The 8288-nt window shown below is 46.4% G+C and overlaps 1 long non-coding RNA gene across 1 annotated transcript; it reads right to left on the minus strand.

Moving 5' to 3' along the window:
- LOC135897189 (uncharacterized) lies at positions 1 to 7107 on the minus strand. Its single transcript, XR_010562956.2, has 4 exons — positions 7017 to 7107; positions 6484 to 6553; positions 2182 to 2262; positions 1 to 164 (listed from the first exon to the last, which is right to left on the minus strand). It is a non-coding gene; the product is annotated as an uncharacterized lncRNA (long non-coding RNA).
- Between the last annotated feature and the right edge of the window lie 1181 nt (positions 7108 to 8288).

Here is an 8288-nt window from a genome sequence, read left to right on the forward strand (position 1 = left end):
TTTATTTCAATACACCTTTTATTAGACATGTATACACTGTCTTGGGTGAGTCATTTAGAAAACACATCTGCACGTGCATCGGCCGTGGCTTCTGGTACAGCTGATGGAACGGCCCTGCGTGCACGGGATGCTTAAGAAAGCCCCACAAGGCTGTTTGTCCCCCACTGGCGAAAGGAATAAACAAATGCAGTATTAAGGACATGACAAGATTTTAGTGTGGTATACAGGAACCACAAGTAATTTGTCGGTGCGGTGAGCACAACAGAGGCCGACACAGTGTATCACTTCTTCCTTTAAAGCAAACATGGTTACCTTGCGTTTTTGGAGTTTTGTAGCCGGCACCAAAGAATGAGCTTAAAAGACTGGGAACTAAAGCGTGCACACTGAAAAAAAAGAGGAGCACGCGACTACAACGACCTGACACTTTGACCACTACAAACAGGCTGGGTTGTTTGAATTGAGAGCCTGGCAAATAAACTCAGAGGGATGTGCAAGACGGATGATGCTTTGCTATATTCTCATCGTAATATATTTATAGCCTCATCTACAATATTGTGCAAAATATGTTTATTGCAATGTTTCTCTTTCGTCCCCTCGTATACCATGGCAGTGTACTTTCTAACCATTCATGCTCTGCAATGTTTTCCGCATTACCACAAAATTTCATTTCGTTTCAAGTTTTCCTGCTATATAGCTGGTAATTACATTATTCGTGAGCTGTATAAATTCCACGGTAAAATTAGTGCTGTTTCGGTTATTTACCTCAAATACCCTTCGACAAGAAGCAGCTTCTCAAAAGCTTGAATGTGCACAGGCGTTGAATAAAAAGTTAATGATCACGCTAAAAGATACGAAATGTCCCCAATGTTGAGCGACTACACAAGTAAGCGTTGTTAAGAACGGCCCGCTGACATGCAAGTTTTAGCTGTTAGGGATGGCCTGCCGAGGTGGCAATGTGCAATGTTTGCCAGCCAGTTGCGACAGCGGCGGCAAGCTTTTCTTGGGACGCCACGGCATCACTAAGTAGACTGTGTGTGGAGAACAATACGCGCGTCCTCGACTCTCCGTCGCTGGAGCCGAATTTGACGAAGCAGGCTTTGTGCCTGAACCCGACACCGCGGACGTGATCTGCTATGAGCGGGAGAGTTGCCGTGGGAACGACTACGAAGACCCCTTCTCACGCACCGTTCTAGAAGCAAGACAATGGACACCACGGCGGCCGCACTGAGGGGGTCAGCTCCGTGTTCTGCGAAGGCACTCTGCCCTCGGGGGGGGGGGGGGCGGAGGGGGGGAGGACCCTGAACCTGTGTGTGTGTATGTGTGCAATCCCTCGCGAAGAGGCGGCTCATCGCCGGGTTGAACGTTTCCTTCACCTTGGGATCGAGGGAGGACCGAGTGTTTATAGACCGCTGTTGTGCGGCTGCTCAGTGCACTTTCTCTCAGAGTCATGCTAAACTGATGAATTGCAACATCCTGATGTAGATACCGTAAATAAATCCATATTCCTCGTTCTCGATGAGAAGCAGTCCTTCCCTTCAACAACGTCCTCAGCGTGGATAAGTTGGACGACGGCATGGGCCAGCTACCTTCTAATACATGCCCGACTCCAATCTTGACAACTGATTACGAGCGATGGGATTGAGCCCCCAATCCTAACAGCGTTCATTTACTGGGCTAAATGGGTACGACAGTCTAAGCGGCAATAGTTATTTGTATGTGAGGCAGGATCACATCTTTGCTGCGTCGTCGCGGAGGGCTTCTGGCTGAACTCTTCCCCATGCTTCTTCAACGTACCCTTTCCATGCTTGCTGAACGAAGTTCAGCTCTAGAATGTATGGTACAAGTATAAATAGCGCGAGAGCAAAAGCCCCACAAAAGTACTTGTGCTGTCACCTCTTTCTTTTTTTACTTTTTTGTAGTACTGCATTTACGTTTCCATGTATTAGGCACTCGTCCAGCAATCTACCCTATAACAGTTTTCTTTTAACACACAGCGCGACATTGTTCTTGCTGTCTAAGCACACTACAAGTGGCCATCACTCTCTTTGGGATACTCGCGGGATTTATTGGTCAGATGCACACGATCGACGACATACGTGTGATCTCTGGATGCGGAACACCCACAACAGGCGTGGCCAATAATACGCGACGTACCGAAATAACTGAGAGAGCCTTACTTACCGCATGAGCAAATGCAGCGCTCTTGCCCAATAAAGCAAGCGACGTTGTTGGAGCAGTCGATATCCGGACAAGTTGGGTCCTCTGTGGTGAGAAACAAAGAAAACATACTCTCATAACTCCGGGCATGCGGTTTTGATCAAGAAACAAGTGAAAGAATGTAAAATTAGGCTTAAAAATTGATTTAGTGATTTTACGAGCGAAAGGTATGATCTGAATACGAGGTAAGGCGTAATGGGGCACTAAAGAATAATTTTGACCACATGGGGATCTTTACCGTGTGGCCAACGCACGGCACGCAGGCGTTCATGCATTTTGTGCCCATCGATATGAGCCTGCCGCGGCCCGGATTGCATCCCATGATCTCATGGTTAGCAACACAACGCCATAGGCGCTAAGCCATTACAGCGAGTTCGAATGGACCTCCTTTCATTTCTACAAAGAATGATGAACTAATTTCGACTGCTGTTAGAATATGTGGGTATTTTAGGAGCATCGCAAAGCAGACAACTGTATGTAAAATGTTTGAGAAATTGGGCAGTTATCAGAATGCATTGTTTAGTACGCGATCAGTTGCGACGTAGAGGATTGCCACACTACTAGTGAAGCTGCCGTTATGCATCTTTTACCCTGCCATACCCACTGCTTTGTATACATCAGTGTACTCATGTGGAAAATAAACTTCTTTCTCTTCTTCTTCTTCTGGTAAAGTGAATGGTATTTCCAATTCAAGGACCATATTGCCGAATATTTTTAAAACTTAGACGCCTACTAGACGTAACGACCTCAGGGTACGTTCAAACTCATGGTGAGAAGTTGTAGGAATGAACCAACACATGTGCGTCGAGAACTCAAGCACCACCGACAGGGTAGAGTTGAGTTCCCATAATTTCTCTTATTTTCATCGTTTCGTTGTAAAAGCTTTTAAACAAATAGGCCTTTTAGGTTAATCCATACAGGCGATTTAATGGTCCGGCAACTCTGCATTTCACTGCAATTTTCTACACTATCAAAGTAAAAGTTCGCTTAACTATAGGAACTTGAGAAACGCGATAAGAACGACTGCAGGATACGTTAGAAATTATAGGGAAACACTGCAGAAGGGAATGAAAATGTATAAGATGTGTACTCAACTGCCACTGCCATATTTGTGCGAAATAAACTTTTAATGAACCAGTGAATTTTATTTATTGCTGATATATACCATGCAAATAGAGCACATATGTGGGGTAGGCATGTAGAAGAAAACGTATATTTACTATGAACTGAGTGTAGGGACAGTATCTTACACGGATATAGTAGCATATGTTCCATTTCTACACATCCCATTTGCCATTTGTGCATTTTATAATGTTTTCGAAAGGTAAATAGAACCGGCTAATGCGCTAGTGGCAGACTGAATTATCATCTAGCCACTCAGCGTCGAAACCTACTTGGCCTGCACTCAGCATGCCTATCCCTCGCGTTCCTATCCTCGGACTGCTCGAGCTCCGCATACAACAAAACCTCAAGAATAGTGCAACTCAACATCTTCTTAGCAACCACGCTGCACAAGTAGGTCGGCTTATCTCACGTATCGCAACCCGACATACTGGTATGAAAAATGACGGCATTCTTCGGCTAGTCTAGGCTTTCATTATCAGTTGCATCTTATATGTGGTGCCCTTCCATGCCTCTGAGATGCGAGGAAACACAAGATTGATATCATCAAGAAAGCATACAAACAGGCACTCCACCTTTCGCCCAACACTGCCAACGTAAAGCTGGCTGAGTTGGGGCTCCCTAAAACTCTCGAGCATCTCATCGCGGCCAAGTCCTCAGTAATCTGAACATTCCTTGCTTCACGCAGGCTGCAGTCAAGCACCCCATACCGCTATACATTCGCGACACTTTCCTGATTCCCCATCTCCCGAAGAACATGCACCCCGACTATAATAGAAAGTGTCGGACCGCAAGGGCTTAGCAACTGGGCAATAGGTATAAGGACGCTTCGCACGCGGCTTATGTCGACGCAACGGGCCACCCGACCCACTCGGCCATGGCACTTGCTCTGGCCGCTGGCTCGAAACTAAATATCACAATAACCAGCGCCACACGCTGAATTCATGCTGAAGAAGGCGAGGAGGCTTCTATAGCTCTAGCGTATGCATCGACTACTGCATTGTGCATCATGACTGATTCCAAGACCACGTAACAATACCAGAGGACTCATCAAGTCCCAAGCACACCACATTCTAACCGGCCCACGCCCCGCACGTCGCCGCAGCCTCCTCCTGGGGCGCTATAATGTAAAGATATTCCAAAAATTTATTCTTCCATTTCTGCAATCATCCCTCCGCCATTCTTCAACGAGATTTTTCAACCACCCCCACTTCGCCTGGCTGTTACGCGACGTCACGAAAACCGCGGTAGCTCGCCACCCTATATGACGTGAATACACGATTATGCATGACTGCAAAGAGCAAGAGAAAAATAGTTATTTGTGATTCGACTCCTTTTCGCTATTAGAGCTCAGCTTTTGTTCAAAAGTTTTCAGGCTGCCCCCACTTCACCTGCCTGTCAAGCAACGTCACAAAACCGCAAAAACTCACCACGTCAAAGTGAAGCGTACGCGTTAAAGATTCATTATATGCGGAACAAAACTCTATTTTTCTCTGAATAGCCGCAGGCTGTCCCGTTCAGAAAGGAATAAAAGATGGCCGTCGCCGATCACTAAGGCACTGGCTACACGCACCTGCCGGAGAGCATGGATATTTTTGCGTACAAGAAAACTTTTTGCATGGCCGTCTAACGTTTCGAGCACCTTCGGCACGTTTGCGACCTCGCTCAGTCAGCTTTTCATTGCTGATGACCCTTTTTTGCGGCATTCTTAACCTTCCGGTGAATTCCGTTGTGATTTTCGACCAGCGACCGCAAGCTACGTAAGCGAAAGCGGACCAATCGCAGAGACCCCACCACCCTCTTCGTCCGGTTATCGATTTTCAGTGCTCTGGCTCGGCCCCATCGAATCGCTCTCCACTTGAGCCGTGCTCCTCCCCTCTTATCAGCCAATTAGATAAGACAAACTGCTCAGTGTTGGCAATGTTGTTCGGTTTTAAAGCAAACAAAAGTGACCTCCTGTAAGCGAGGAAAGCATTTGATTGGTCTCCTTAAACCACTCTGCGGGTCACCCATCGTCCAATGTTTGCTTCGGCGGTGACGCATGCTTCACGTCAGGAGATGAGAAAAAACATCTTGAAATATTTTTACACTATAGGTCCCTTGATCTGGGCTCCGAGCCACGCAGGTCTTAGCGAAAACGAAGCCGCGCACGACACTGGCAGAGCAAGCGCCCACCGGGCAGGGCGATTCTCGTCCGGCCAGCAGTTTTCTGGACAGCCTCACCATACGCAAGCCCCTGATCACGAGTCCATAGCCTCCTGGGGCAGCCACGCGCGCGAGCGCATGATCATCTATGGCGATATCCTCACGTACTACCCTAAAGTCCACCACAAATGCCCCTTTCCCGACAAGTCTCCCAAAAAGCATCAGTGGACCACGTGGCGGCTCTTACAGACGCACAATATTCCTGCCCCGTCCCTCTATCGTCACATCTACCCCGAGCTGCAAAACATGGCACGCACTACGCGCAGATCTCGACCACATTATCTTATTATTTGGGCATGCTCGGCACCACCACACACCGTCAAACCCAGCACCACTCCTACATTATGAATCACCACGAGCCGAGCAGTGGGAGGCCATGCTCTGTAGTGCATGCCCGGAGGATCAAATTTGTGTTGTCCGGCTAGCCAACCACACCACAAAATTCAAGGTCTGCCCGCCGCCTGAATAAGGGAGGCTCCGGTGAGGCTAGTGTCCCGGCCCCCCACCTCCCTTGACCGTAGCAACGACTTTGAATCAAGCTTTCTCTCTCTCCCTCTCTCTCTCAGATCTTTTCAACCACTAGTGATCGCTGCTGATGAGACGTCTACGTTACCTAGTAAATATGTCCGAGACTAAATTCCTAGTAAACTGAATTGTTTCAAATACCGCCTGTGAAGAAATTCATGAAAACAAATTGTCTGTATAGGGAAGAACCTCCTGCCCTTCTTCTTCACCACCGAAAACAGTGGAAAAGGAGAATTTCCACACTCATTTGGGCCAGTTCAATTTCACGATGCCTCTACAAGTGTCAAGACGCGATGATTTACGAACCCTTGTATTGAAATAGCCTTACAGTAATATTTTTTCATACGCTAGGGTTTTCTCCAAACGTTGTTCTAAAGTTAGGGGGAAGTAGAAATATCGTAGAGTTTGCATTGCCTGAAGCCACGGTTGCCAGAATGGTGAGCAGCAGTAACCCAAGTGCGACAAACGTTCCTCCCATGGTTGGCTGTAACGAGAAATGAAAAAAAAAAAACTCTCACGTACGCTTTCACCATGACGGAGATATTCTTAGAAATCTTGTAGCTTATCTTGGTTCAAGAATTCTTGATGGAATTCTCGAAAACAAAAGATAAATCATGGCGCTACGTACGAAGACTTCTTTAGAAGCAAACCGCTATCTACTCCGCTATTTATCGGGTCACGTTAAGAGGCAAGTCTTCCCCTTCATTCCGTTGCCACATGAAAGTGCTCTATGATCCCAAAAAGAGAAAGTTCTCTTCTACATTACTCTGATCGCATTTTGAGTATACGGCAGTATATTTATAAAAAAACTTATGACAGACCAGCGTCAGGTTTTAGCAAAACATTTTCTCTCGTTAGGAATGTTCAGCACGGTTATAGAACCACACTTTTCTTAAACTACTACCTCATCTAGTGACCAGATGGAGAACATAAACGAGTCGTCCAACCTTTGATTCTTCGTAAGCGTACAGCTTTAGATCACACGCAGCAAGCGCACTTCCGAGGAGTAGCTTTCCGGAGGTGCTCGCCTAACTTGCTAGTATGCTCCTCCGATACGAGGATGGCTCTGCGATGAGATCGGTTGGGTTGAGGCCCATTTATATTCTTCCCACAACGGCTAAGATAAATAAAAATATGGAACATTAGCAGCGGATGAAGCTGCACACCGCTTTGACTAGCACATTCCAAGGGCGTTATCTTGGAGGTTCGAATATCGAGAGGCTTCTCATATTAAGACGGGGATGTTTTTTTTTATCAACAATCTCCTGTCACATGCTTGCTGAACTAGCGCAATGTCAGGTACGAATAATTATAGTTACACTTTTCTCTTTCTTCATCATTCTCAGCTGGCTTACAACCTTCACACCCTGGTGACTATCATGCACCTCCTGCGGCGCAGCAGCAATCAAACATTAGCTTCTACTGTCAGTCCGTTTCTTTTCAGTTCGAAAGATTACCCTAACGTCCAGTAGAAAAACAATTGGACACAAATAAAGAAGGAAATCACAGATACACGAACAAAGTAAATTTTTTGAATGATGTTTAGAAAGAACTGGCGAAATTGGACGTGTATCTAACTTTGCATGTAAGGAGAATGACCCAGACGACGATCGTACACCGAACGTGAGGTCTTGGGTGGTCCATCTCGAGGCCTAATTTTTTAGCTTGCTTCTAACCTCATGTGAGGGCTCTGTCAACCAATGAACATGCCGCTTTGGAGATTTCACGTTGGGGCTGCGATTATGTCTGTTCTTACCGCCCTGAGGTCAAAACAGTGCCAAGCAAAACAAGTGTACTCATTTAGCCTTTTGTACCATCTCCACGAGAGCAGTGAAAGTGCCATACTTGCTGTCGTTAAGGGCGGGGATGCAACAAGCCTGTGGCACCTTAGACTCTTCCTTATTATGAACCTACGCATCACTGCTCAGCGACAGAATCCAAAATAAAATACAATATTTGTAATCAAACAATGACGCCACGATAACTGTTTATTCACTCCAACAACGTAGAAGTTGTTTGGTTTACACGACCGATTGATTACAACACCATGGTATATTGGTTTTTGTGAGCCCACGAGTATATTCCCAGAACGCCAACTTTGTGCCTCAATACAGTGCACTGGCCATCGAGTGACAGATTAGCAATCCTTCATTCGGAGCTACTTTGTAGTCCCGTCTGTATCGACCTCTCACAAAATATTTGGCGAAAGCTCTTTGCCT

Source organism: Dermacentor albipictus, chromosome 7 (assembly GCF_038994185.2).
Source record: "Dermacentor albipictus isolate Rhodes 1998 colony chromosome 7, USDA_Dalb.pri_finalv2, whole genome shotgun sequence".
NCBI classification, from domain to species: Eukaryota; Metazoa; Arthropoda; class Arachnida; order Ixodida; family Ixodidae; genus Dermacentor; species Dermacentor albipictus.